The following is a 21569-nucleotide window of genomic DNA, read 5'->3' on the forward strand; positions in this document are numbered from 1 at the left end:
GCCTTCTTCGACAGTGCTAAGGAATCACAGTTGTGTTTTAGTAAAGTGACTATAAAGTCTAAGAGATAGTGAGGGAGAAGGAGAAGGCAAAGGCAGGCAGGAGCCATCCCTGAGCACACAGGTCCCCACCGTTCCAGAGCATCCTGGTGACGGCTTGACAGGACATCTGGTCACCCACGTGCATGAGCGTGAAAGAGTCAGGACTTCTGAACCAGGAGGGCTGGGGTATGGCTCCTGCTCTGCTGTTTCCAGGCCATACGACCTCTGGCAGGTTGCTGACACCCTCATTCCTGGTAGATCCTCCCCTTCCCCAGGGAGGAAACGTGACTGCTCACCTGCCGTTCTCTCGGTGCTGGGGCTGCCCTACCGAAGGGAAGGGCCAACCATTCCTGCACGCAAGGACAGTGATAACTCAATGGCACTGGCCTGCGAGCCATCACATGGGATAACACAGCCAAAGGGTTGGCACATGGTTGGTGGGAAATTAACTCCTGTTTCTTCCACTCCTTATTTCCATTTGTTTATTGCATCACTCAAGAGAGGAATTTATCTTTAGTAACGTTTTCTAGGTAAGGAAGAGAGTATAAGAGGCCGGAGAGACATATCAAGGATGGAAAGCACACAGGGCACAGATTTGAGCTAAAGTCTGAGAAGAACGTTGACTCTCCTCCATCATCAGCTCAATGCAAATCAAAGACCATTGCCAGAGTCTGGGCTTCAGAAAAGTGGACTTTTCTCACTGAGCTGTGCAATGCAAAAGGAGAAGTGAGACATTTAGCTGGAGAGTGGAGTGTGGGGGACAGGGTAGGGGCCAGACTCGAGCATTCAGCTGGGGCAAGCGGAGGACCCGGGCAGCGTCACAGGGCCAGGCCTCAACTTGCTCCAGCCTGCTCCGGGACTCGGGCAAGTCCCACCGCTCTGTCCTCGGGCCTGCACCTGAGGGCTCAGGCTGGTCAGACACCCCTGACCCCCTTCAGGACTGTCTTTGTAGATTACAAGTGGTCCCCTGGGCTAACTTAATTCCAATTTACCTTATAAATGATTCTTTTTGTGAGAAGAAAGCAATTTCTTATTTAGGATTGAGGATATGGATTTAGGGGCTCATCACGAAAAAGAAAATAAGTGCTAGGGTTTGAAAGACATTTTATGGTTTACCAAGAGTTTTTCTCATACAGTATCTTATGCAATACTCTTGGAAAGAGCCCTTCACATCTGCATGTACAGGGGAGGGAAAAGTGACACCCCCAAAAGTTGTCTAAACCCTCACAGCTGTCTTTCTGGCAAGTCTGAAGTTTAAGCCCAAGTGTCTTGACATAAAATCCAGCAGGCATCCTGCCCAAAGGATCTCTCAGTGAAGGGGAAGAACATTAGAATTAATACCAGCAGTAGCGTTCTGTATGCAGCCACATTAAGGCCTCACATGATTGTGCAATGCACTGTTTCTCAGAGTAAAGTCCTCAGGGCACCCCACACAATACCCCAGCTCCCCCAGGAGCTCATTTGCAGTATGAGCATCAAAGCCCATCCCAGACCTGCTCACTGACTCAGCATCTCTGGGGAAAGGCCTGGGGATGTGCCTCGTATTTGATGAGCTTCCCAGGGACCCTCAGTGGGGAGCAGCTATAGGAAGATCTGTGCTTATTGTCTCTGTCTACAGATAGAGAAGCAAGGGCCACAGAGAATCATGACTTGTCCAGTTTATGCAATGTTACATTGTGGATTCAATCTCAACTCTGTGACTCCCAAAGCCTGAGGCCTACCAAAGGATTCATTCATTCATCAGGCATTTGGGCAGCCCTACTACGGGCCAGGCATGGATCCAGAACACACTAACACACAGATTAAGTCTATCCACTTCTTTGTCTTCCTGGGTACCTGCTGAGAGAAATAAGCTTAAAAGTTGGGGATGGAGCAGAGAGAAGAGCTTTAGGGCTGAAAAACTTGTCTAGAACTATTTGTAGAAGCAATGATAGCTACTGGGTACCACAGGGCAATGTGCTAAGCACTGTGATCTTATTTAATCTGCCAACAATCTATGAGCAGTTGGTATCATCATCATCATATGCAGTTCAGAGGTGGGGACTTGCAGCAGGAAAGCCAGGTATATTGTCCAGAGCCCCATGGCGAATGGACGGCAGAACCACGCTGTCTGACTCAGAGAACACACTCTCAACCCCAAAACTAGGTGAGCCCTCGGTCTCCATCTGAGCTCATGAATAAAGAAGGCCCCAAACACCAAGTTATGGGTTAGTATCTTCTGGAAGTGTGACTGGCTCATTAACGGTTTCCCATAAAAGAGACAACATTTAATACCTATAACCTAATATAACAATGTACTAATTATTGTAACGGCAATCAGCATCACCAGAAACTTTAATGAATCACTGATAACTTCCCATCACCTTAAAGTAAAACACATTTGAGCAGCCAATCCCATGAGAAAACAAGAGACCCATCATCATTAACCAGCTAATCGATGGTAAAAGGTTTATGGGGCTTGGGGGGAAGCATCCCGCAATGAGTATCTGGCTTTCTCTCTGAAGGCAGAGTGCAAGTCAGCCAGTCAGGGGCCTGGCTGGCAGCTGAGAGCTCTGGGGATGCACACAGGCCATGGATTTGGAAGACTGAAGACTTGTGTGCTTCCTTCTGACCTGTCCCTTCCTTCTCTATGGCTGTCCATCCTTCTTTCCTCTATCAGTGAGGCTGCAGTCGGAAGACAGAGGCCAACCCAGTTATTTGAATAGAGACACCTTAATAGAAAAAATTGCTCACTAGGAGTCAAGTTGATAACAAAGGAACTGAAAGCATTGGAAGAGAGCCCAGAGGGGTCACAGTTCAGCCAGCTGCAGGAGCAGCTACCACCTCCAGGGCTGAGAAAACAAAGAGAAGTTTGTGGAATGAAGAAGCTCTGGGGAGGAGTACCAGGAACTGGGCGCAGACGCGCAAGGAGGTGATGCCCACTGACTGGGGCAGGCATCTCCAAGGGACGCATCAGGTCTGGCCCTGAACGTGCTGGAAACCCTGTTGAGTGTGTTCAGCTCCAGCTCCAGAAAGACGTTACTCCTGCCAGGGTGCAGAGGCCTGGCCAGGTGCCATGGCAGGACCAGGAATCTGACGCCACAAGAGAGGAAGTGAGCCACCATATTCCGGCCTCCCCAAAGTATTTCCATATTCAGTGCTGTCTCGCTCTCTGGAAAATGGATGGTTGGGGACATCAGAGAACACAGGTTTTGAGGTTTCTCAGACACTTCACACTGTGCCAAGACTCAAATCGCAAACACAAATTATTGTTTTAACATTTCTGAGCACCTGGTCTAGACGGGAGCATCCATTATCTCACTCAATTTTCAAAGTTCCTGGAAGGCAGATATTCTGGTTTGCTGTAGAGTGGGTCAGCTACCACCAGGGAAGCTGGGTAGATTTCCCAGAGTCACACAGCTCATCAAACCCAGGCCTGAAAACATGCAAGGAGGGCTCTCCCAGGAGGCCACACCCCAGTTTCACACATTGATCCTGATCATATCCATCATTTAGCAGCTACACAGAACTTCTACTGCATACGATGCCCTACATGTGGTAAAGATAGAGAGCATAAGGGAAAGGAGACACAGAATGGTCTACAAAAAATAATATAATACTAAAGGGAAAGAAAAGAAAACATTCCAGGAAGAGCACATGACAGCTATCACATTGGATCCTAGCAGGACAAAATGCCTTAAAGCATCTTCCATGGTGAGGTGGTCTTGAGAGAGACCCTAGGCAAAAAGTCCTGTCTTGCCAGATGCATTTAGGAAATGCTGCTTATTGACCCCTCTGGGAGGGTCACCATGCAGGGTGGGCTAGCAAAGGCTCTGGGAAGAAAAAATTGGCTTGCAGTAAAATAAGGTATTTAATTTGATTCATCCAAGTGTTTTACAAGCTTATGTCGCAAATCTTATTTGCCCAAAAATTCATTAATATTCCAAGGGCAGTGTTTTGCATTGCCTGCTAGGGAAGTCTGCTCTGATGAAGGGGAGGCTTGCAAGGGACACTGTTGTACTTATTTTGAGCAGGCAGAGGCCATGGCCCCTGACATCAGAGGCACGGAGGTGGGGGACTGCCCAGAAGGCAGGATATTGAGCAGTTCGGTGGATGGGGGGAGGTGCAGGGCGCCTTCAGCTGACAAGAGACAATATCAGAAGTGTAATTGGAGCAGAAGCCCAGACCCTTCATTGGGAAAGCAGGACAAGGAGATGTGGACACATCATAGTTAGGAAAAGCTCACTAATTATCTCAGACAACAGCTTTTTAATCTGATGCCCTTTGAAATGCTTACTATGCAGCTGCTTAAAATCTCTTCTTGTGCTACGTGTATAACAAAGAATTAATAAACAGAACATAGAAAAAGCAATCATAAAAATCAATAAGGAAAAAATAAATACCCAAATACAGAAAATTAGGCACAGGAAAGGAAGCAGCAGATCTCAAAAGAAAGAACAGACCAACAAACAGAAGAACGTATAGTTGCTTGACAGTAATCAGTAGAAGGCAAATTAAAACAAGATATCTTGTTTTTTTCTATCAGATTGGCAAAAAATAATTAAATTTGATGTTACTGGATGCTGGTAATATAAAACAGTCAAGCCATTTTGGAGGGCAAGCTGGCATTTTCTATGAAAATTTAAAATGTGCATACTCCATCTCAACAATTTCACTTGTTAGTATCTATTATAGAAAAATGCACAGTGAGATGTAAGTCTGTTCCCCGTGGCAATGTTTGTGATAGCCCCAAATGGGAACTGAAGGCCCTTACTGTGGAATGCCAAACAGCCATCAAAATGAACAGGCCCAGTCTGCGTGTACTAACAGTACATGCAGTAAACAGGCAACATACCACTGCGTCCATGGCAAAAACATGTATGCTTGCACACACAAACGGTGATACAAAGATTCAAGGAAAGGTCTGGAAGGATGGGCCTCAAACCGATGTTGTGGTTGCCTCTGGGGAGGGGAGTGACCTCAGGGTACAAGGTCACAGAAGACTCAAGCCTTATCTATGGTGTTTGAGGTTTTGCAATGAGAATGTCTGTATGTTGCTTACCTACTTTTTAAAGAAAAGCAATGTTATGTGAAATGATGAACTAGAGATGTCTTGAAACAAAGACACATGTCTCTTTCTGCTGACCCAGAACAAAGAGGGTTGAAACATGCACCAATGAGGGAATGCCTCTTCTGTTTCCAGGGCAGCTATCAGTTTACTCAGCACTCACTGCTCCTGCACGAGGGGAGGAAACAGCCTTCCTGGTGCACCTACTGTGTCCTGGGCTCAGTGGTGAGCACTTCACAAGCATCCCTTCTCCGTCCTCCACCAAAACCTCATGGGGTCAACGCTGTCAGGTGCTAGAAATGAGGAAGTATCCCCCAACTTGTTTCTGACAAAGCCTGGACTGAAACCTAGATGTGTCTGAAGACACATTACAAGGTGTGATGGGTAATTAGATGTGTCACCTTGACTGGGCTGAGGAATGCCCAGACCACTGGTAAAACACTAGTTTTGTGTGTATCTGTAAGGGAGTTTCCAAAGAGATTAGCATTTGAATTGGTGAACTGAGTAAAGGAGATTGTAATCCCCAGTGATGTGACTGGGCGTCGTCCAAACTGTCTAGGGCCTCAAGAGCCTGAGAAAGTGGAGGGGGGATTTGCTCTTTGCTTCCATTGAGATATCCCTTTCCTCCCGCCCTCAGACATGGGTGCCCCTGGGTCTCACACCTTTGGACTCAGACTGAATTATACCACAGGCTCTCCTGCTTCTACAGCTTGTAGATGTCAGGTGGTGGGAATGCTCAGCCTCCATAATGGAAAGAGCTAATTCCTATGACAAATCTCCAAATACATGTGTGTGTATATGTGCTATTGGTTCTGTTTCTCTGGAGAATGCAAATACACAGCGTCTTTCCCCAACCACAACCCTTACATTACTGAGCTATGTATATATATATGCCCATGTATATTTATTTATCAGTATATCTCTATAACTATATCTCTATCAGTATATCTCTATAACTATAAATAGTTGTGTTTATACCTGTGGTTCTCAGTTAGGGACCATATGCCCCCCAGGGGACATTAGCAATATCTGGAGGCATTTCTCATTATCGCAACTGAGGGGAGAGGGCTGCCACTGGCATCTAGTGCGGAGAGGCCAGGGATGCTATTCAATATTCTACAAGGCACAAGACAGCCCCTCACAAGTATCTCCAGCCAAAAATGTAACAAGTGCTAAGGTTGAGAAGTCTCTGTCTATACCTATAAGAAGTGCTTGAAATCAGACACACTCAGGAAGGTTTGGTGAGATCAACATGAAATGCCCGACTTACATTTAGTCTCCAAACCCAGATTTGGCCAGTTCCCACAGGCAAATAATATATGGCAAAATTACTGCTCACTGCCCTTTGGACAAAGCCAGTCCGGTTCTCTGTAGCTTCAGGGGAAGCCAAATAGGAGGGCAGCAAGGCCCAGCCCAAAGATAATGCAGCTGGAGCTGGGGTAGAAGGTTAAAAAAGAGGTGAAAACAGTTCCTTTGATGTTTCTTGCTCAGAAAAAAGCTTATGGAAGTACTGCTAGAATGGGAAAGTGCAAATAAGTAAACAGAAATGTCCCATGTTGTGTTTGGAGTCTACCTATTTTTTCTCATCAGATATCATTTTGACTTGAAGGTGTGTTTGGATAAATAGTCTTCCTGGGTACTTATCAACTCTCCTTTCAGTATGAATTCTTCCCATTTTCTTCTTAAGTCTATTTCCAATAGTGAAGAGGTACCAGCAATAATTAAAATCTAATTCTATCCCTGCACTCCTTGAAAAAAAAAAAAAAAGACTATGATCTCCTATAATGCTCTTAGAAATAATCAGGTCTGCATATCTGCCCAGAATAACAGTAATTTCAAATGGATAGTTTGGAGAAGAAATACCCAGGAATGCAGTGAAATTAATTGCTGTTTTTCAAGCAGCTAAAAATGCAGTAATTAATTGACCTACTGTTAGAGACAGTTTCCCCATAGTTAATAACCACTCTTCCCAGACATGAGGAAGACAGATTGCTTCCATTTGAAAACAGTCTCTACTAAAACCAAATGATGGGAAGATCACCACATTTTCTGGTTGTGCACCATTACCAGATGGAGTTTCATGAGTTGCTGTCATTCTTTTAGCCTATTGAGGGAAACGTGCTATCAATGATCCTGCAAAATGTGCTTCTGTGCTTGCCTAAGTCTGAGACATCTGCTAGTCCGTGGACTGGGTTGGATCTGGAGGGAGCTTTCTGTTGAGAATCAGTGTCTCATCCCATGGGAAGCAGCACAGTGTTGGGACCAACTCTTGTTCTACTCAACTGTCTAACGAGCAGGGCAGAAAAGGGAACTCAGTTCCCACCTCTTCCCTCTCACACCAAGGGTCCCTGTGACTGGTAGGTGTGATGATGCTGGGAGAATCATTGGGTCATAGTTGTAGGACTTCCAGAGACATCCACACACTTCTACTTTTGAGCTGTGTACCCCCTCAAGTCTGCCCCTTGCATCATCTCCCTTGTTTGCATTCTGGAGGGCTGACCTGTTTAGTCTCCAAAACAGTGTTTTCTCTTAAACCCAGGTCCCTATTTCACTGGTTTTTAAATCCATTTGTTTGGCTCATTCCAAACTGAGAGGCATAAAATCAAGTCCTGTGCTTTCTCAAGGCAAGGATAAATAGTGTCCCTAGTCACCACCTAGCTTCCCTGGAATATTGGCCAGTCATTCATTCATTGCACTTAGGTTTAATTTTCCTCTATTCCAAGGGGCTCACTTGCCTTCTGGCATCTCTTTGGATGTGACCAGCGAGGAACCCCTGCAGGAAGCTGGAGAGAGGGAAGCTAGCATCCTTAATCCTCTGACTCCCTCCCTGCACGTTCCTCCAGCTGGCTTTGTCCTGCCACAACTCCCATCAGAGCAGTCTTCTGCTTGCCAGTTCTCTTCTGAGTGCTGGCGACCTTCCTTCTCTTTGCCTTACAGGTCTGGAGATAGCAAGGCTTCCCTGCGCTGTCAGCAGCCCCTGGGCACCACTCTACCCTCCTGGCTTGCTACATCCGATTCACACCTTAATAATTGGGGCCTTTATTAAGCTCTCGTCCAAGTAGACAGCTGGAGTGTGCCAGCCATTCCTACTCAGGCCAGACTGATTTTCTCATGTCCTCTTAATCCGATTTTACCTGGGCCATTTGCTTTGCCTTAGCCTTCTAGGATCTTGCAAGCAATTTCACTTCTTGAATCTTTCCACACCCGAATTGCATTCAGGACCTACTACCCCAAAAGTCTGCCCCAGCCCCCTAAAGTGAGAAAGAGAAAGAGAACCAGAGGCTAGAAGGAGAAGCTAGAATGTAACCACTATTATTTATCTGGGGGTTGGGGGTGGGGGAGACAAGGAGGCCTGAGACAGGCAGGGAATCCTGAGAGGCTCTGGGTCAGATTGAGATAAATTTGCATAAAGAGTCAGAGTTACGTGTCAAAGAGCTTGGATGTGTCTTTCTCCAGAGTGTAGAGCTGAACTCAAGGTTTTCCAAAATCCCTCCTAATTTAAATCTTAATTCTATGCATCTCATTTCTTGAGTCAGGATTCATGGCTTGGGAGTAAAGTTGACTCTGCATTCCTGACAGTCCCAAGACAGAAAAACAAATTAGTTGTTTGTCTGTTTTATTTTCTCTTCAGTGTCTGACTGGGGCATGAAAACAAAGTCCCTTCTCTTTGTCTTGGGGTAGATGCTGAGTCATGGCGGATCCTCAAAGCAAAATCAGTGATATACCCAGTAAACCAATAAACAAAAGAGCTAAAATCCACGGCTCCCAGAGCAACTTCAGTCCTTCCTGCCATCCAACTGGTCAGGCTCTTTACTTAAGACTTAGAACTCTCACATGCCGGGAAGGGAACTACTAAGAATGTCCATACAGATATCTTCTAGTCCTCAGCTGTCAGTGAGCAAGCGACTGACTGACCCACAAGCAGATTCCCAGCCCACTCCGTGCCATTGTAGAGAGCAAGGAGATTGAGACACGGAGTCAGGAGGCCCCCCATGTAAACAAAGTCACACAGCCTGGCTCAAGGAGGTGGTTGCCTACAGGAAGCAGCACTTCCATGCACAGGCATCCTACGCCTCCTTACTCTGTGACTATATAAACTAAATGTCAAAGCATGGGAACAACTGAAGAGAGACATCATGCTGTCTGTACCCCCAAAGTTGTGTTAGACTCTAGGAAGGCAGCTTGGAAGAAGGCATAACCCCAGGCTTTCCCAGAATTCAAGAACCACAGGGACTGAAGTGGAGGGGTCATTCCAGTTCCCATGAATCTTACACAAAATGTCCTACATTAATCTTCATCTCTCGTCCTTCTAAATTTTCCTATAACAGAGACAATAAACACTAGTCTATTAAAACAACAGTAACTCCATTTTGGTGAACTATTCCAGAAGAAACCCAATGATCTTAGCATATTGGCATGCTATAGATCCTGGCAAGCTGTTGTGCAAATGTATGCCTCAATCAATACACATGAGGATGACTTTACATACAGAAACACCCAGATAACCAAATCAATCTATTATGTAGAATGAGAGTTAATAATGATAGAGGATACAGGGGGGAAAAAAAAACATAACCCAAGAAGTTAAAATAATGATCATTAATGTCCCTTAACTGACTCTGAGTTCTCCACGGTCTCATGCAGTACCATTTTACAAATATAATGTCTCCTGGCAATTATTTTTCACATATTTCTAATAAAATTGGTTGGTTGCTTTTCTAGTGCATAGCAGATTAGGAGATGTACATTTAAGGGTGTAAAGTCTGGTAAGAATGGAGGAGAGGAATGTCCAGCTCAGAAAGAAATGATAGGGTTTGGAGTACTAGTGAGATCACGAAGAAGCCACGTTTTAAGAATGCCTCAAGAACTGTGCAGCACACAGCAGTGCATTTGCACAGAAAGAAGGCTCCAGGTGCTCAGTAGCTTCTAAAAGAATCATTACATTAGAGCAGAGTGAAAAACTGGGAAATTAAGAGGAGAATTCTAAATGATCAAAGAATGCAACAGAAACATGTTCCAAATTCTCTAGTAAGATGTGGAAGATTGTACAATGTGTCTCTCTCACACTTCTCACCACATCGCTGATTTCAGTTTCCCTGATGTCAATTCTGTTCTTTGTTGCCTCCAGTGCAAATTTAAAATTCCACCAGGACATCCTGAGATTCTCATTTTCTGTTCTTACCCCAGAAGGCTCTTTGAGTCTTCACATTGATCTTAATGTCTTGCCTCTCTGGTTACCACCCTAATTCCGTTTCAAAGAGGCTGATTGCTTCCAGGACACACCTTGGACTATTTCATTCTTATTTAGGAAAATGGAATTTTTAGAGATACACTTTTTCTTTGAGTCTCCAGAACAGTGCTTTTCTCTTAAACCCAGGTCCCTATTTCACTGGTTTTTAAAGCCATTTGTTTGACTCATTCCAAACTGAGAGGCATAAAATCAAGTCCTGCACTTTCTTAAGGCAAGGATAAATAGTGGCCCTAGTCACCATCTAGCTTCCCTGGAATATTGACCAGTCGTTCATTCATTGCACTTAGGTTTAATTTTCTTCTCTTCCAAGGCCTGGATTCTCTGCCATTATTTTTTTAACCTTTTCTCTGGCAAATAAATAATCCAGAATGAAAGATTTCTCTTGCCACCACTTTTATTTCTGCACCTCTCTGAATTATTTCCACATCTTTAAAAGCAAGTTGTAAGAGTGAAGTTAACGGAGGCCCGAGCAGCTTAGCAGGGCTCTGGAACTAGGGGGTTTATAATGAATTTCTCACAGTCTGTGGATGGTCACCTATCATTCTCATCAGAGAAACTCTTGGGACTTCAAGTTAAGGTAAGACAGTGAAGGTCAGTCTCAAATGTGTACGTGTGTAGAAAGAGATTGAGAGGATTCATGTTTACATGTATGTGCGTGGGAATACATACACAGAAAAGTGGAGGAGCAAGAGAGAACCTGATGGACTAAAGTCTGTTTATTCTACAGGTTCTTTGAGCTGTGAGCCTCTTTGGGTCTGAGAATGTTTCTCAGTCCATTCATAAGCCCAGAAACATACGATCCCACACTTTTCTCTTAAATTTATACTGTTTTGTGAGTTTGTCTTTTTGTATCATTAAAGGTATTGAATAGAAAGGTGTATCAAATACATATAGTCTGTGGCATTACTAGCTTAGAAGTACATATTCATATTTCACCCGTGCTCTGGAAGAATTTATGAATCATAGAAATTATCTGATCTTCAATCATTTGAGAGATTCCATCAATGGGGTTCCCTCCCATATTAGACAGTAGGCTTTCATTTTCTTCCATGGTAATTGGTCTAGTTGATTAAATAGTGTGTTAAATTTTTACAAAATTTCAGCATTTCTATTTCCTTCCTAAATAATAAATGTTATCAATAATTGTATCAATGTATTAACCAAGAGTTATACAATTTAATTGCATTCTCTTATTTTTAAACCTTCCCTATACTGGGAATTATCCAGCCTTCTTTAATTATTCCTTAATGAGGAATAGTGATTCCTATTTTTCTTTAACGAGGTTACCAGAAATTGACTTAGTTGATTTTTACTTTTGATAAAGAGAAACAGACATTGGAATAATTTATCTCTTCTATTTACTATTTCAATTTATTTCTATTCTTCATTATTTGCATTTAGTTACTTTCCCCAGGTTGGTTTTAGGTTCTCAGTCTAACACCTTAAAAAGACTGACTAGTTTATTTTTATTACTTTTTATTTAAAAGGAATTGACTTACTGTTAGGAATTTGCCTGTGAGTAAAACTTTGGCAGTATAACATGTTTACAATAGAATATTCTTACCTTTATTCTTAAATAATAAATACCTGAGATCCTATTATTCGTTAACCCAAAATTATTTTTAATAATTTTAAATTTTGTTGCTTTTTGTTTTCACTTTTATTTTTAGTCTGTATTTATCTGACATTAAATTTAGAGAGTTGTTCTTATAAACTATCTGCTTAAAGGAATCTTTATTTTTTTGTGGCTTAGAATAAAATACAATTTTATAAATCTTCTCTGGAAGCTTAAAAAACATTCTTATTTAATGTATGGGTATACTTATTATTTTATTTAAGTCTATATACTTATTTTTAGCCTATCTAATCTGCTGAGGGGAAGAGAGGTGCGTTAGTTTTCCCAAAGCCAACATGTTTCTGTAAATTTCCCATTTTATTTCTACCGCTTTTAGCTTTATATATTTTGATGCTATGTTATTCAGCAAATAAATTTTCATGACTATTTTATCTTTACTGTGGATTGTAAAATGGCATCTTTGTCTCCCTTAATATTACCTGGCGTGGAACAGGGTTGGTTGTGAACATTGTCAGCCCTGCCTTCTTTGTTTTTGCGTTTCCTCCATGATGTATTTTTAACCAGTTTTTTCAACTTCCTTTGTCTTTTCGTTTTTTGTTACAACAAATAGAGGTTTAGTGTTCAGCACAAAAAGAGACGATTGGTCTTCTTAATTGTTGAAAAATATTGTTAATTAAATAGAATCCTCTAAAATGATCTAAAAAATGCCATCAGACGCCTTTCGTTGGCAGCCCCTGTCACCCGCTCGTGTGGGTCCCTCCAGGAGGCAGACCTATGAAGTGTCAGCCTTTTTCCTCATTCCACTCCTGGCTACTGTTTGGAATACCTCGGTTAAGTGGGCATGCCTGTAGGCTGGAGGGTCAGTCCGGGTACTCTGAGAACATGGGTAAAATGAGAGGTAAACAAGATGTAACTATTAGGTAAAACCTCAGTATTTACAGCAATATTATCATCTATCAGATACCCCTCCATGTGTTTTTCTTCCCACTGCCATCTTCTCTCGCCCTGTTAAATAACCCTGGAGCCATACCAGAGTGCTAATAGGGGTATAAAGTGCAGAAAGCTGGAGAAGTTCTTATTAAAGATCTTAGAGAGCATCCTCTCTCTGTCCAAGGCAGGCTTAGACAAGGACACTTCCTATCTGCAGTGCCACAGGAGATGTCAGCTTAGTCAATACCATCTGCCAAGAGATCTGTTCTCAGCACTCTGGAGGTACTTAAAATACCTGTGCCTCAGTTTACTCATCTGTAAAAAAAAAAAAAAGAAAGATTAAACAAGGCAATGAAATGCATGTAAGGTGCTGAGAGCAGATCTCCTGGCAGGTAACTGAGAGGCAAGATCAGCTGACATCATGGTTGACTGACTTGGCCATCTTGTTTTATGTCACCTTTTCGTAATGCTTTCCCATTTCCTCTCTTAGCTTTTATTTTCAGTTTACATTTTATTTTTGCTAATCTTTTTCCCCAGTAGTCTGGAAGGAATATGCACTTTTTAAAATATTGCTTTGCTCGAACACTTACGAATTTGAGTCATTTTTTTCTCTGATCTTCAAGATTTAATGTCAACCCTCACCCCTTTGTAAGATGGGAAATTAAGTGAGTTTATGTTTTATCATCTCCCCTAAGTCCCTTTTCTATTAGATTAGTACTGTATAATTGAGAACCATCTCTTTGGAGAATTACATTGGTATTTGCATTCAAATTGGAAGGAAATTTAGTTTTTGACTTTTTTTTTCTCATATTCACCTTTTTGAATGCCATGGTTTCCCTATTCTTGAGTCTCTAATTTCAAGTTAATTCTCAGTCATATATAGATCATATTCAGGTTCCTTTTCCCTTACTTAAATAAGACTTTATAAGTAATATATTTTGAAACTTATCAACATGACTTTTGTTTTGTGTTAGCTTGGTTATTTGGAGAGGTTTTTTTTGTTTGTTTCCTAGACTTTGGTTTTGGCCTTTACCCACGAATGGCCATTTGGCTAGTTATGACATTCTTGGGCTACACACTTCTCTCTGAAAACACTGCACACATTCCATTTTACTCACATTTACTATGCTCTTCGAGGTATAAATCTTTTTTTCATTATCTCTTCTTACAATACTGCAGGGATTTTTGATCTCCATATTTAGATCCTTTCAGCTTCAGAAAATTGTATCTAATTATACCCTTGATGATTGTTTTCTCTCAATTGCTCTCTTCTAATCTTTAGAAATATCTAAAATTTATGTGCATTATATTCATTCTGTGCCTCCATCCTTTTCTTTGTATTCCTCTGACACATGCTGGATGCTCAATAAATATGTCTAGGAAGGAAGGAAGGAAGAAAGAAAAAGAGCAGGGTCCCTTTGGGTGACATGTTTTCAAGTTTATCCTACGCAGCCTCCACGTGCTGTTCACTTCTATTTTAACTGGGTAGTTGGTCATTTACATCCTGTTAATTAACTTCTTTGTAGTCTTTTCTTATCACTCAGCTCCATCGTTTCATACTAGCTTGTGTTGTTTCCCAAATGACTTCCAAATAGTGTTTAGACCCCTAGCTTCCTGTATTTTACCAAACATTCTATATGTTCCCTCCACACCCAACTTATACAACAAATACTTTCTGAAATGAGATCATCTTTGTTCTGTGGTATTTCCACCCACCCCCTCTGACTTACATTGTGATAAACGTTCTTGGAAGTGATGCATGGAAATGCTAGTCAGGAACAGATTTTTCTCTATTCAGATACTGACGGACCAAAGAGGAATCATCTCCTAATGCATATATTTGTTTCCCTGACACTTTATACCAACAGTTCAGTGAAACATAAGAGTCACCTTAGTTGTATACTCCGCAGGGACTTCTCCCGTCTCTGCCCTAACACGGCCCTTCCCTGTAGAGGTTATGGCCCCTGAGACACAGGGCACCTTGCCTACCCTCTCTGCTTGCTTTAATTTTCTAGAGTAGTCACTGGCAGGACAGAGCAACACGAGAGGAGTCAATTGCTCCTTTCAAGAAAAAATACTTTAAATCATTACTTTTATGACTGGTATAAACCTGATCCAGGTAGAGACTTGTGTTTGTGTATATTGGATGAAGTGGAGAATAAATTTTCACCCTACAGACTTCCATGCATGCAAAATACAATGTTATAGTCTATCATTTTTCTTTTTCTCCATGTTTAATTTAGTATCTGTAAATCCTAGGATGTATTTACTTGACTGGAAATTAACCTAGACTATAAGCTCCCTGAGGGCAGAGACTATGTACTTAGCTCATCAAGTGAGTCCATGGCCTGGCCCCTATGAGAGGGTGAATGAATATAAATGAGTGATTAAATAAAGGCTCAGGTATTTTTGTAATGTTATAGGCAATATTCTCCATGCTGTCTATTTATTCTATTTTGGTTTATAAATGTTTTTCAAATCAGAAAATTATTCCTACCAGTATCCAGCATATGGTAATGATTTTAATAGGAATTTTGTTAGTCTTCTTTGTACATTTCAATAGTTCAATTTCTCATGCATGGTAGTGTCTAAATTAGCTCAGACAATATCCGGAGGTTTGGTAGGCACATTAAGAAGTAGCAGTGGTATGGTTTTTAAAAAATCTTTGTCAAGGTCACTAAAGGACATTTGGAGAACAAGGGAAGAAAATACTACCATAATCCCAAGGCTGAAATACAGTCACTACATATTAACATCTCAGTATGTTTCCTTCCAGGCCTCCAGGCCTCTTTTTCAGTGTGGAGCTTTGTGGCTGTGGGTGTGAAGTGATTCACCAGCCAAACTCTAGGGAGAAGGTAGAATAATGATATTTGGGAAGAGGCCTGGAGTCTATAGTCCTGCCACTGGAATGTTCCTTTTATTATTTGTATGCACCCAGCTCAAACACTGCTGCCACAAATAGTCTCCACAGCACTGCACCTCGTGACAGGGAAACCTGACCCACCCGAGGCTCAGGGATCAGAGGCCGCTGCAGGGAGCAGAGAGGCAGCTGGGTAGGGCGGGTCCTGTAAGGGGCAAGCAGAATGCCCTTAAAACAGGACCTTTTAGTACCTTTGAGTCATGTTCTACAAATTCAATAATTCCTAGTAACAGAAACCTAGAAAATTCTGCAACTCAAAATTATTGGCCTGACCCATGCAAATGCTATCTTGGGACAAATCTGTATGTGTCCAGAATGGTGTGGGTGGAGGGATCTTAGATGGCAAAAATAGACAATTCTCTTGGTAAATACAAGCTAGACATTTTACCACATTTTAGAATCAAGCAAAACCTTTGGTAATATTCAAAGTTTACATGAATTATGGGTATGTCAACTGTCAAAATAGCTCTATAAGTATTCAAATTCAGTTAGACAATATCCATCATATCATTAATAAGTTTTCACAAATGCCTAGGGTGCCTAACTGGTTTTCTTGGTTTCACTGGATATGGCTGGTAATTGTAGGTCTACTTTGGTTACGTAGCTGTATTCCTATTATGTTAATGTGGGCACTCAATTTAGTTAGTAATTTAAAACCTATACACGCTTATGTTACACTACAAGAAGATATGTCAAAGAAATAATCAATCTTCCCATGTTTTCTTCCATCTGCTACTTCTATAGCTTCTCTTCTTCCTTCATAATTACAACCCCTAAGTAGAATTCGTGCCTCATATCGAAATTACTGAGTATCATAATTCTTCCAAGTGGTAAAGATACCTCAAGACAAATGCTGAGCATAGAAGCCACAGGGCATAAATCTGCAAAGAAGTAAAAAGCTAACCTTTTCAAACAATATTGCCTCTCTCTCACTTACCAACTTTACATTTCCCTGTATGGCCCCGGAAGATGACTGGTTAGCCAGAGACGGGTAAGATTCCTCAAGGGAGGAACAACCTAAGACAGGCACAGTCGCAGGGGCGCCATCAGGTGAGAAATTGGGGATTAACAGAGGTGAGGCTTAGAACCTCACACCCCCTGTTTTGAGAGAAATCTTCTGCATCCGTGGATGTTTTGTTGCCCTTGTCTAGCTTGGATTAATACTTAGTCTATAGGCACACACCTGATCATCTACATTTGCTCTCTTACAGCACTAAACTATGTTTTCTACCTTTATCTTGCATCTACCTACCACTCCAGCATTTTATTTAAAAAAAATAATAATAATAAGGGAGAAATGTGGGATTCACATATAAATCAAGTATAAAAATCAAACGAATAATCATATCTGACTTGAGTGTTGATAGTTCATGATGTGTGATCAAAACCGAAAGTTTCTGTGATATGACTGCCCTTGCACTGTTCACCATGCAAGAACTTATTCACTATGTAAGAACTTGTTCATCATGTAAGAACTTGTTCGTTATGCTTCAGAAGATTGGAGACTGTTGAGAATTAGGCTTGGGATTGATTAATGATTGTGCATTGAGTCCCCTATACAGAATTTTATTGTTGTTAACAACCATATGATCAATAAATATGAGAGATGCCCTCTCAAAAAATAAAATAAAATAAAATTGGCAACTGCAATAAATTAAACATTAATTTTAAGCCAAAAAAAAAACAGCTCTATAAGGTTTTCATTTCAGATTGGGTTCAACCATGCTAACCCACCTTTGGACTGCCTTTCTTAAATTCTCAGTTGATCACACCTTCATCCCCCACGGTCCATAAAACCTATTGTTAATTATAGAAATACAAAGGAGGCCCAAGTGAATGGGACACAAGTTTAAGATTTGGATACCCAATGTGGACAAAGCAGATGAAAAACCCATCACCCACCTCACAGAAAAGGGCACTTTCCAAATGCATTCCTGTGTGAGTCTGCTAAATTTTAACTATTAGACACAACTAAATGGGTTTTGTAGTTAAACATTTTAAGATAAATAACATTTTGCTTTTTGTTCACTTGACATGATACAATCAAATACCTCCTTTTTATTAAATGCCATCAGAGCCATCATTGTAATAACGACATGATACCCCACTTGATGTACACACCATCATCTATTCCTTCTGTTGTTGGAGACCTAGACAGAGGAAGTTCCCTTGTAAGATCCCAATGTGGAATATTCTCTGGAGAAGTTCAGTGGTTCATGCCAACAGTTCAGGCTTTTTGATATTGTATGAAGACAGATGTCTCCCATTGAAAAAAGAAAGAGACCATTTAGAGTTCTATTTTCTGTTGCTGTTTTTGTTTTGTTTTTAGCTCAACTAACCAACTGTTCTTCTGTTTGTATAAAATAGCTCTTTATATAGTACAGCTATTATGTAAATGGTTTATTTTTATAAAGATACCAGGGGATCAGGCACCATATCAGAAAAGGGTTATGGGATAATAAAAAAATACAGGCCCAGCTACACTTCTATGGTAGTTGTTCCTATTTTGATTCCTAACACACAGCAAGAAATCTTCTGGCAGAGCCCAGTCCTGGAAGCTGGCTGGAGGAATTGAGGATATTTGGGAAAAAAGAGGAAGCTTCTAGACCCTTAGGCCTCCTCTTTTTGAAAGAACAGTAAATGATGACTCTTCTAACATGTATAATTCAGCTGTGAAGTTTGGCAATTTCTGAGTAAAATGAATAAAAAATAAGATGTGCAGTCATGTGAAATACTTTTGGTTAAGCTGTCCTGAGAATGACTAAATTCAAGATACGTATGTGAAAGAGAGAGAGAGAGAGAATTTGTGTGTGAGAGAGAGACTGTGCATTTAATATGCAATAGAGAGAGAAATGAAGCTAGTGCTCTCGTGTTCCAAAGGGTGGTGGGCTAGCCATGGGGCCCTGCTGCCCCATGAGCAATTTACAACTGACTTTGTTTAAGCAGTTATGTTACCACTTTTAAATTCTCTATCAACACCCCCCTATTGCCTGTACACAGGCGACAACATTCCACTTTCCCAGTCCTGGTGTGCCACTGGCCTTCCCATACAGTACCTTATTACAGTCCTAAAACAAAGTCAGCTGGGGCAGTTAATTATTAACTCCACTTTAAGGATGAGCAACCAGACTTTGAGATGTGAAACAGTTTGTCCTTGGTCATACAGCTAACAAGAGGTCAGGCCTGGACTTTAACTCAGAGCATCCTGATTCAGAAGTCTACATTCTGTAAAATACGCTGACCGCCAAAGTGGTGGATAGAGCTTTAGTGAGAGAGAGCGCGCACGCAAGACGCAGCAAGAGAGAGAGAGAGAGCCACAGAGAGGCCACTTTATAGCTTTTGGCCTCAGATCTTTCTCTTCATACCTCCTCATACTCAAAAAAAATTTTCTGATCGCTATGCTGAAGTGTGCTCCTCCGAAGTTCACACATTGAAGTCCTACCACCTCAGAATGTGACTGGGTTTGGATAGGAGGGTCTTTAAGGAAGCCACTGATTTAAAATGAGGCCATGACATTGGGCTCCAATCCAATGATTGGCATTCCTTTAAGAGGACATTCTGACACAGACAGATGCAGAAGGAGGACCCCATGAAGACACAGAGAAGATCACTGATCATCTACGAGCCAAGGAGAGAGGCCTCAGAAGAAACTAGCCTCAAGGCCACCATCATCGTGTGATAGTGAGACAATCAGTGCGAGCCGTCCAGACCACGGTTTGTTCTGGCAGCCCTTCCAGACTCACACACACCCCGACGGACTTGTACCGAGGCTGCAAGGTTGGAGGCATGTCCCATGCTGAGACTTGACAAAGCCACGTGCCCAGTGTGTCCCACCAGCCAGCTGCTTCTAGCTTCAAGGGAATAGGTCGACAGGATCGAGTCCAGGCCACCCTTATTTGTATCCACAGCAGAGATGGGGGCAGGCTTCTCAGCAACATTCCCATAAACTCCTTTCGTTTTCCTCTTTGTCAAGCAGATATTTCCCAGAAAGTTGTGTTCAATATGCACTGGCTCTCGTTGGCAGAGAGGAGCCCCCGGTTTGGGAGCCGCTGAATCAGGGCCTTAACCAAACATGAAATGACAGAACCATTTCCAGTGGAGGATTAATTGAACCAACTCAAGGCAAACAACATATTTTGGCATTGCTTTTGACATATGGAAATAAAACAAACATTAGCGACCGGATTGCAGCTAACAATATGCAAAATTTTAAAAAGTACCTTTTTAACTTTGTCTGGGACCCCACTGGCTTTTCTTATAAAATCTGCCAAAGAAAAAAGGCAGAGCTGTTAATCTTGTTACACAACCAGTTAGCACATGCAAACAAGAGAAATGAAAAGTCTTTGTATTCAGAGCAGGAAACAGATATTTGACACATATATTTATTAAGGAGACTGGACTGGAAAATAGCACTGCTGTATTAATCAGAAATGGTGTAGAAAATACTTAATACAACAGAATGTGCACAGACAGCATAAGCGCCTTACAAATGGAAGCCTAAGGTCTGAGTATTTTTATTTGAAGGTTAAATTTTCAATTAATTTTTTTTTCAGCTTGTTGCCATCTCTTCCAAGCATCCCTGTTAATTGCTATAAAACAATGTCTCTCCCTGTTTGAATTCTGGACATGGAGGCCAGAAGCTGTCAGCCATTTAATGGGCATCAGAGGACTGGGACAGAATCCAAACCACTGAGTCAAAGTTGAACCAAACGTCAGACTCAAAGAAACCAACTAACTGATTGGTTAAAAACTCCTTTCTTCATTTGCTCAGTTTTTCAGAAGGTACATTGATCAGCTTTTGCCTGTCACTTAAACAGCACAAATAGAGCTGTCTATTATTGGGATTTCCAAATCTCCCAGCTTCAGGTTTGCGGCAGACAAGGCTCTATCTGCACATTAACTTGGTGGGCGACCAGAGGAGGAGACACTTGCATTCTTCTTTAGAATGGAGCAATGTACATGTCCCGGGCTGTATATGAGCTTGTCCACTTCTCCTGCCTAACTGGCACTGGAGGGTTCTCTTCTAATTAAAGCCCTCATTGTCTGGGATGATGGAAGGAATTGAGAAAGCAACTGGATGGATAAGAATTGGGATTGGTTACATCCTGAGTTGATGATAGGATGAGAATAAAGGTCTGGGGTATAAATACATTCACAAGTTTTAGCTGGAAGGCAAGTTTTGGCTTGAGAGTCAGAACTAACTTTGAGAATGATCTTAAGTTGAGAAAAAAGGAGAATAATGGCATTAAGGATAAAATGTGTAGCATTATGTTTGATTTAAATAGCAAAGTACCATAGAAAGAGCATTTTTTTTTATAAGGCAAAGTTAGTTTTGTAACCTAGCAGCATCCTCTAATATTCATGTAACCTTGTATAAGGCACCTAAACTCTCTCAGCCTCAATTTCTTCATCTGTGAAATGGGAATAACATTTACTCTGTGCCTTCTAGAAAGAATCAAGTAGATAGATTAGATCAGTTGTTCCTCCTCCTCCAAGGGGACATCAGCATTGTTAGGAGACATTTTTGATTGCCACAATTTGCGTGCAGAGTGCGACCAAAATCTAGTGGTTAGAGGTTCAGTATTCTGCTATCCACCCTACAAGCACAGGAGAAACCAACAAGAAATTATTCAGCCCAAAATGTCAATAGTGCTGATACTAAAAAACCGTGGATTAGATAAAGGCAAGCAGATGATATAGATAAGCAGCTAATAGAGAAATTTTGGACATTGATAGATTATCTATAAATATATAGATAGAATAATTGGTAGAGTAATGAGAGATTCTGACATGGGAGACTAAGCAT

General features: G+C 41.6%; 1 long non-coding RNA gene across 2 annotated transcripts in view; it reads right to left on the minus strand.

Annotated features, from left to right (window-relative positions):
* Window positions 1-21569, minus strand: part of LOC118973706 (uncharacterized) — a 517996-nt gene that overhangs the window by 171984 nt on the left and 324443 nt on the right. For both annotated transcript variants that reach the window (XR_012126596.1, XR_005063193.2), the window contains one exon: window positions 19984-20027. This is a non-coding gene — a long non-coding RNA (uncharacterized lncRNA). The remainder of the gene's footprint in view (window positions 1-19983; window positions 20028-21569) is intronic.

The sequence above is a fragment of the Manis javanica genome, chromosome 17 (genome assembly GCF_040802235.1).
Source record: "Manis javanica isolate MJ-LG chromosome 17, MJ_LKY, whole genome shotgun sequence".
Taxonomy (NCBI): domain Eukaryota; kingdom Metazoa; phylum Chordata; class Mammalia; order Pholidota; family Manidae; genus Manis; species Manis javanica.